Source organism: Furipterus horrens, unplaced genomic scaffold (assembly GCF_987537825.1).
Source record: "Furipterus horrens unplaced genomic scaffold, mFurHor1.1.pri manual_scaffold_3, whole genome shotgun sequence".
Taxonomy (NCBI): domain Eukaryota; kingdom Metazoa; phylum Chordata; class Mammalia; order Chiroptera; family Furipteridae; genus Furipterus; species Furipterus horrens.
Genome location: NW_028327173.1, coordinates 55,687,973 through 55,695,862, shown reverse-complemented (window position 1 = coordinate 55,695,862; position 7,890 = coordinate 55,687,973). Strand labels below are relative to the sequence as shown.

At 42.6% G+C, this 7,890-nt stretch overlaps 1 pseudogene; it reads right to left on the bottom strand.

The window, feature by feature from the left end:
• Positions 1 to 6,720: 6,720 nt before the first annotated feature.
• On the bottom strand, positions 6,721 to 7,545 carry LOC150015116 (uncharacterized; annotated as a pseudogene).
• Between the last annotated feature and the right edge of the window lie 345 nt (positions 7,546 to 7,890).

Below are 7,890 nucleotides of genomic sequence, written 5' to 3'. Positions count from 1 at the left end.
AACACAGTTTATTCTTGTATTATTTATTATTGCATTATTTTCTGTATGAACAACTATAAACCTACTATTGCCATACCCTACATATGCCACAACCAAGTGGGATTTATCCCTGGGACACGAGGATGGTTCTATATAATGCCAATCAGTAAATGTGATACACTACATTAGTAGGATGAAAGGCAAAAGTCATGATTTTCTCAATATATGCTGAACAAACAAAATACGACATTGTTTTATGATTTTTAAAAAATGCTCTACAAATTTGATATAGAAGGAACATACTTTGGCTGGGTGGAGGGGAGTAAAGGGGAGAAAATTGGAACTATTGTAACAATATAATCAATAAAGAAAAGCTGGAAAGAAAAAAATAAAAATAACAATAAAAAATAAATAAATAGGAAGGAACATACTTTGAGCCAGACTGTTCTTTGAACTGTGCTGTTCGGCCTTTGGCCTGACTCAGGATCAGACTGTTTTCACTGAAACTGGCTGGTGTTTACCCTGCAGGCTGCTGTTTGGGCCTTTGCTCTAGCAAAAAAACTTCTGAAAAATAAGATCCCAGTTATCTAAATACTTTGAAGGTCCCCTCCCTCCGCCCCTTACAGGGATCCTGGTCGATTTTGTTTAAAAACTATTCCTGAAACTTAGATTTCCTAATTCAATATACTTTGGTAACTATAATGAGGATAATGTTTTTGGCTTAAGAAACAATGAATACTTAATTCCTCATAAACCTTTGCCCTGTTGCTCCTTGCACATTGAATCAGTGGCGTTTATTGCTTCTGGGAAGGCTTAATCCGCCTAGAGAAAAGGGATCTTTGCTTAATTTTGAATTTCAGAGTTGACTTTGAGACAATTGTCTTGAAATCCAGGCTTTATAAAAGGGAAAAGAGACATCTAAATTCCAATATCATCCTTTTGCAAACCAAGAAGAAAGTGTAGTTATTTGAAAATAGAGTTTTACAATGCACCATGTGGAGAAAGAATGAGGGATATGACCCAAGAGAAGTCTCACCATATGAAAAATAGAAAGTGCTGGGAAAGTGTTAAGATGTGTGTGTGAGAGACAAATGAGCAAGAGATAATACAGCATCCTTAACTCACAGTGCAACTCAGTGGATTGATTGGTTTTTTGGGGGGTGGGGTGGGTTGGGGACATCGCTGGCCAAGAGGTTGGAAGCCTCTGAGAGAAGCCCTGTGTGAACATGGGTTGGACACAGTAGCATAAAAATGGTGATATGGTGTGTTAGGCAGAACAATAAAACTGGTTTCCCGGCTGGTGCAGAAGAGATCTAGAGGTTCCTGGGGGACTCTGAGGAGATATAAAAGATAATTTAGAAATAAGCATTAATATACTTGCCAGAAAGTCACAGCAGAGGAGTTCTCAGTAGAGGTCTCTGTTCAAAAGAACATCATAGTAATAATTTTGCTAGTCCAAATTAAGGTCCAGATGGAGGATATTGCTAAGTCTCAAAAGATAAGCAACATCGGTAAAAATCAATGTAGACAGCCTGGTAAGCAGGGAGCAATGGCTGAGCTTCTTGAAAGCAGTCACCATGCATTGTCTCTGAGTTGAGACTCAGAGACACCAGTGTTAGCAGTGGTTACAATAAGCATACAGACCAATGCCCAAAGCCCAGGCGAGGCATCAGCCAGACATCATAGGGGTGCCAGGAGAGAAGGACAACATGCTGGCCAGACAGTGCCCCCACTATGCTATTACTGAAATATTATGTAAACTTATTCTGTGCTCAGATTGCAAAAGATGAAAAATGAAGAGAGTGAAGGAGGAGGGGAAAGCCTTGAAAAAAATGGAGCATTAGTCTTCTAAGAGACCAAGTTTATCTTAAAAAAATATTTACTTTTAATTGGGAAAGGCTAAGTTTTTCACTTCTTTTCAATTTTCAATGTAGTTTGAAAATTTTAAGATAACAAGAAATTTGGAAGACTTTACAATGAACATTTTTATTCTTTACCACTTATCAATTTTTAACATTTTGTTTTATTTGATCTTTTTATCGATCTACCTACTTATCTATCACTTATTAATTTCTTGCCTAACTATTTGAAAGTAAATTGCAGGCATCATGGCATTCATGTCTAAATATTAGGTTGAACCTTATGAATTGATAATATTTAGTCATTTTTATATGTTGAACTTAATATGTTGGAGCGCATCTCCTAAGAATAAAGACATTGTCTCACACAATTACAATACTTACTCAAGTTACGTCTGTGCAACTTCCCTCAGGGGAATTTCTGGGTAATTTGAGTAGAGACTCAGCTTTAGAGCTTCTTGTCCCTCCCAAATGCCTTCTTTTGTTTGTCTTTGATTTCTGTGGGGTTGAACTGCAATAAGCATATTCTTCATTGTGGGTGCAAAAAGGCTCCTTGTTAATTAGCTCTGTTTTAGAGAGGTTAGGTGACAGTTGGCAAATTGAACTTAGCAAGATTAAACAAAATTTTCTCCTGTACAGATTCAATTCTAGTAGTGCTAGTAGTTGTGTCACAGGTAAGGCAGCATATCTCTGTAAGAGAGATTTGCTCTGAAAGTAGTAAAATGTTACATGTTTTTGTGAAGGTTTTATCTAAGAAACCTAGAATTCACTTTTAAGCCCTAAATGATGTCTCTAAATTTCATGTTTTTCTGTGCAATTCAAATATGCAGAAGTGAAATTACGTTTCTTGAGGTAAGGATCATCAATGGGAGACTTAAAATGGGGTAAAGAGAAAAAGATTCTATAAGCTCTTACTCTAGGACACTCCATTTAAAATCAGGTGAAATTTTATTAAAATGAATACCTGTCTCAGCCTGGTTAGCATAGAGAGAGGGAAGAAGTGTTATTTAAGGCTTCATGCATCCATAGTGGTGTGTGGGATGGGGAAGAAGGGTAGCCTCAGTTTCCCACTCCTTCACATGTTGATTTCAAGTATATAAGTGCTGAAGGAATTTTTTTTTTTTTAATGCACTACTTGGACTATATCACTTTTCCCCCATCATCCTTTCTTTTCTTACCCTTCCTTAGCTCTAGTCACATAAGTGTAGATTCCCTTTAAACTTCAGCTGACATGAGTGTTATGCTTTTTTTCATATGTAAAATTTAAAAATACTAGGTGTTGTTTCAGTAGTGGGACAAGTTTGAATTCTTTTGACATCCTTTGGTATTAATATGAATAAAGTCAGTAGGACTTTTGTTTTTCTTTTTCATTTTCCTTAAACTACAGTAGTTAATTCAATATAAAATATTTCAGTTAAAAATGTTCTTCTGAGGGTTATGTTTTACAACCTTTTTACTGCAAGTACAATAAGTACAATTAATGACAATCATGCTTTGTATACTATAAATTATATTTTTCATTTTAATCTTCAGTATAATTTGTATGACAAGTTCATTTTCCCTGTTTATTGCTCACTCGATGCTTCCATATAAGGAACGTGTATTTCTTTTCTCCATTCTGATTATCTTTTTTACTCTACAGGTAGCCTTGAAAGGGCTAGAATAATCTAGAAAGAATAATTTCACTACATATAACTGAAGTTATCATTTTAGCACTGTGACTTTTTGTTGAAAAGATTCATTCAGAACTTTCCTGTTAGGGAAAATGATCAAGCCAATTTTGTTCTTATCATCATCACCATCATCATCAAATGTGTAATGTTCTTTTGTGATAAAACTCAACAAATTATATGTAAAAACAGACACACAGACACATGGGCTATGGGCTATATACGGGATGGGAAAAAAATAGGTTACAGTTGTTCATATGGAAAATAATACAATAATTAATAAATAATAATACAAGAATAAACTCTGTTTTGTGTACTCACAACTGTAGACCTACTTTTGCCCCACCCTGTATTATTGGCAGACGTGTTCGGTAAGGCCTGCCTTGCTTTGCTTTGTTTTATATGTTAACCAACACCAAAAAGAGTATTTTACCTGGAAATGAGGATTCCTGACTCCTTCATAAAAATCAGAGTCTTTATATCCCCAGGATTCCTTTTCTACAAGACAATCTGCATCTGTGTAGTAATGCACATTTTCTCAGCTTCCAGTAGTCCCTACCCCTCACTCAAGTACAACCTATATGTTTCATACAGCTTGAGTCACATGTTTTGCCTTGCTGATCCTTACAGGCACTCTGTTTGCAACCCTTAAGCAAAAGCATGCACTGTGAGCTACTCAGGAAATGGCCTGGAAACCCAGGGCCTAGTTAGTTGTGACCATAATGTATCTGGGTCTGTTTCCTCATCTCTTCACTTGGGCTGATAAAACCTCTTTTCATGATCTCCTTGGAGAGTTGTGATCTTCAATTGAGAAAATGCATGTAAAAACACTTTGAAGTGCTCCAACTATAAATATATGCTAATCATATACCTCCGCTGCCTTGAGGCATACCTCTTCAGGGGAAAGGCTAAGGGAGTAAACCCGGACAGAAAATCCGGAGCCGGAGTCCCTAAGGCGGTTTGACGTTGTAGTCAACACCGGCAACTCCTGCGGCGCACCTGAAGCCAAGCTGTATTGACTCCGTCTTTACCTTGGATCCTTCAGCTGTGAAGAGAGGGGGAGTCTGCTGCATGGGCAACAGCAGACCCTCCGTATCACCCTGCCCAGGCTCCGTAGCTTCAGCTTCACTGGAGAGGACACTCCAGCGTCATCGCAAGATGTCGATTCAACACGGGAGGAGACAGATACCGTGTCACTCCCGAGTCGGACTGCACAGCCATTCTCGGCGGTGCAGATAGACTCTTAAGAAGCTACACCATCGTCTCTCGAGACGGACGGCTGCCGACGATATACAGGTACAACAGTTAGATATACTTTGTCAACTAAAATTTTGAGTTTTCTCTGCTAAGGATAGTATTGGCACTGTGGAAGCAATAAGTAGAAAATGGGAAAATGTCTCTGGTCTGAAGCAGGAATATTCTATTTCATAGGCAGCTGGTGTCATGGGAAGAGCGTGACATTGAGTTAGAAAAGCTACATAGAAGTCCAGGAAGCTGTGCACAAGTCATTGAACTCCATGAACCTCATTTTGTCATATGTAAAACACCGAAGACAGGACCCGCCCCCCCCTCTAAATTCACAGGTCTGTGGGCAGCATTAAATGAGATAAAGTAAGTGAAAGTAATGAATAAACTGTCAGACATTATTCTAATATAGGCAATACTTCACATTAGGGATAAAATATGAACATGACTCAATATATTTATACCCCTCAAGAGTTTGAAGAAATTACAGAGCAGTTTTGAATTAAATCAGAGATAGCTTTTTGGAAGAGGAAAATTTTGACTGAGTCTCATTTCTCGTCATAAGTCAGAGGATGGGCCTATTTTGCTAATTAAAATAAACTTTTAAATTTATGTTTGACACCTTTGTTGTGACAGGAATTGGGTATTTCACATGTTCTTCAGATTACTTACTTTCATATAATACATATATAAAGTTATATTTACAGAGAGTTTTAAAAATGACTTGTGATGATTTTGTAACTAAAAATTCTCAGGACACTTATTTGAGCTGGAAGGAATCTTTGAGATGATTTTTATACAAACCAGAAAATAGAAGAACAGAGGACTTAAATGCCTTGTGCAAATTTTCAAAGCTAAGAAGTTTCAGGGCAGGGTTCTTTCTGCTGCACCACATTGATGCTGGGGCAACTTCTGGCTAATAATACTGAATTGAATCACTGGATATATATTTTTAAAGATTTTATTTATTTGTTTTTAGAGAGAGGGGAAGGGAGGGAGAAAGAGAGGGAAAGATGATGAAAGAGAGAAACATAGACTGGTTGATTGGTTGCCTCTCCTACACACGCATACACACACCCCACACCTACCCAGGGAACCTGCAAACCAAGCATGTGCACTGACTGGGATCTGAACTGTTGGCCCTTTGCTCTGCAGGACAAGCCCAACCACCTGAGCCCACCTAATGGCTCACTGGATATTTAGATAATCAGATTGGATTGACAACAACAGAGAGGAGGACAGGAGAAGTGTTAATAAGATCTCTGCAGCCCTGGCTGGTGTGGCCCAGTGTACTGAGTGCCAGCCTAAGAACCAAAAGGTCACCAGTTGATTGCCAGTCAGGGCACATGCCTGGGTTGCAGGCCAAGTTCCCGGTTGGGGGCGCATGAGAGATTAACACTGATGTTTCCCTCTCTCGCTCCCTTCCCCTCTCTCTAAAAGTAAATAAATAAAATCGTTAAAAAAAAATCTTTGCAAATTAAGAAGTGAGTTTTGGGGGAAAAAAGATTTGGAATCCTCTCCCACACTGCTAAGCCCCTTCCCACCCTATCTCTTCTGCCCTTCTTTTAATGTCCAAGCTACCAACTTTACATTCTCAGATGTCTTTTTTTTTTTCTTCCATTTTTTCTTTATTTTATTGTTGACACTATTACAGCTGACCCCACTCCCCTCCCCGCTTTGCTCGCCTCCACCCAGCCCCTGCCTCCCCCTTTGTCTGTGTCATATATGTTTTGCATGCCTTTGCAATTCTGGGACACTGGTGAGATTCCTTCTCTGATCAGCACGCTAGAGTACGACAGCTCCTTCAGGAAAATGAAAACTTTCTGAACCCCCAATCAGGGTGAGAAAGAACGTGGCCACTGGAACAGTTTCTACTGGAGGCCAAGAAACTTCTTCTTTCCCTCCCAATTCCCCCAACAGTGAGATCGTAAACTTTCTTTTTTTATTTTCCCACAGCCCCGAGGGAACTGTCCTGCGTCTTAGCTATAAAGAAGTTTAGGGCCTGAACTAGGTCATCCTTCCAGGTGGCTGGTGGAGGGCTCCCTCTGGAATTGAATTTTTTTCCTCTCCAGTAGCCTTCAGTTTCCCTCATCCCTTCTTGGTTCGAGAGGGACAGAGGCATCATGCCCGGAACTCACCGCCCGCTTGGAATTCGGGTTCCACGCTCCAGACAAGGCTCTTTGGAGAGGACGGTGAAGGGGCTGGGTGGCGAGTGGCGGTGGCTGTTCTCTTGCAATTGGCTATGGAGACGGGTGCCCTTCGTGGGCCCACCCCTCGTCCCATATCATGTCCTGCTGCCTGGGAAGGGGCTTAGGAAACGAGGAGACAGGCCAGCAAGCAGGAAACGGGCTCCACCAAAGTCGGGCTGCTTGGCTTTTCCCTCGCTGGCCACAGATAGCCATGAGCTCCCCGCCTCCCCCAACAGCCCCCCGCTGCCGCCACCACCGTCGCCTTCCCCATCAGCGACCGCTGGATGACGGCGCTGTCACTGGTTGGATTGGAGCTGGCGGTTCAGACGGGACACCGGGGGTGGAGGAGTAGGGGAGGGAGGCTGTGGGAAAGGGGGAGGTCAGCTCTGGGCGGGCGCTCCGGGGGCCCAGCGCTGCCCCCTCCGGCACCAGGAGCAGCACAGCAGCATCACCAGCCGCAGCCACAGTGGCCACAGCAGCGCAAGTACGAGGCTGGAAGCGCCGCGCAGCCCAGAGCAGAGGGCGGCGGCGCCCGCCCCAGCCGAGCCGAGCCGAGCCGAGCGCGCAGCCGGACCGCTGCTGCTGCCGCCTCTCAGATGCCATCACAGCAACAAAGAGCTCGCTGAGCTGACAGCCACGGCGAGGGCTCGCCTGGAAGGCACGGCACCGGTCCCAGGAGCTGGGCTGCAGCCTCGGGAAGCTCGTGGGGGGTCTAGGGGAGGAAAGGGGGCAGAAGATGGCCAAGAAGAGAAAGCCCCCCAGCATCAAGGGTGAGTTCCACTCCATTGCCACCTGGTCCCATCCCACCTCCCACCCGCGGTCCGCCCCTCTGGACGGCCTGTTTACGTCCAGACGCGACCAAGTGGAAAGCTGCCTGCCGGGGAAGAGTTTGCCTTCTCCGGGAGATGGCGAGGGGACCCTAGCACTGCTGCACCCCCTCTGCCTCCA